Below are 1278 nucleotides of genomic sequence, written 5' to 3'. Positions count from 1 at the left end.
ACGCAAACAAGTCTGACAAGTATGGGAATATTTCAATGAGTATAAGCACCTGCGGCTAATTAACCTGGGAATTATAAATGTCTCTTCACTAAGGGAGTCGGAAGCTACAAAGCCAGCGAGGTTCGATCCCCCCCACAAGAGAAACACATTCAACTTTAATTGTGGGAGGTCAAAAGCGGCGCTGCAGGGACTGACTCTTGCAGACAGTGGGCAAACAGTTCGAGTGGCGGGATCAAAGCCTCACCTGGGGCGCCACCCAACGACTCCTTACGAGGGAAAATAAGGTCTTGTTATCCTGTATGTCATCTCCGTCGCTCAAAGGGGCTGGAGGGCAGATCAAAGCCAACTCTACCATGGCAATCCTCGTCCAAGGGAAATACTGACACGAAAAATATGGTTACCAAGTTGAGGCGAGGAAAGCCTTGGGAGGCCGGTTAGGGACGTGACATTTGTGTGTTGGTGAACGACTCGGTGATGCGACGAAGGGACGTTTGGGGAACGAAGAGGAGGAGGAAGAGCAAGGAGTAGTAGTACAGTGGAAGGAATCAGGATAGAAGGAGATGCAGTCACAGATTCGTCATATTAAAGGAACTGCCAGATTGATATGTGTCATTCCGGTTAAAAGAAGTAAGTTGTCCTGTGTTATTATCTCCGGTTCATCCCCCTTCTCTCTCTCTCTCTCTCTCTCTCTCTCTCTCTCTCTCTCTCTCTCTCTCTCTCTCTCTACCACAAGAATATCAGTTATTCACAAGTAAGCTTATTATCATTGTTTGTGTCGTTTGATGTAATAATAATCTTACCAACGCTGCACAGTACTGAATTACTTTAAATGAATTACTTTAAATTTGTCCTTGTTTAAACAACTTTGGTAATATTTTTTAAGCTGATTCCATACTTCCTTGTCTTAGTTCGTTGCTCAGTAACAAGATTTTTTTTTTTTCTTTCACGCCTCCCAATCATTTGTAGACATATCAGCATTCACACGCACCCGCATTTCCATCACCGCGGCCACCACGCATCCATAACGTGACGCACACTGCACGCAGTCTTCGGGAACGTAAAAACAGATTCAATTTCTTTCCTCCACATAAAACCCACCGCAGCGCCATCCACACATCTGTCTGCTTCTCTTTATGTCTCTTTCTCTCATCACTCCGCTCCCTCACTCCCATCGTCACTCTGTTTTCTTTCTATGTCTCGGTTTGTGTCCCTGAGTTCACCACCTCCTCCCATTTTCTCTTCATGTGACAGAAGGCGGCGTCCCCATTAGTGTCTTCC

Source organism: Scylla paramamosain, chromosome 3 (assembly GCF_035594125.1).
Source record: "Scylla paramamosain isolate STU-SP2022 chromosome 3, ASM3559412v1, whole genome shotgun sequence".
Lineage (NCBI taxonomy): Eukaryota > Metazoa > Arthropoda > Malacostraca > Decapoda > Portunidae > Scylla > Scylla paramamosain.
This window is presented reverse-complemented; position numbering follows the sequence as displayed.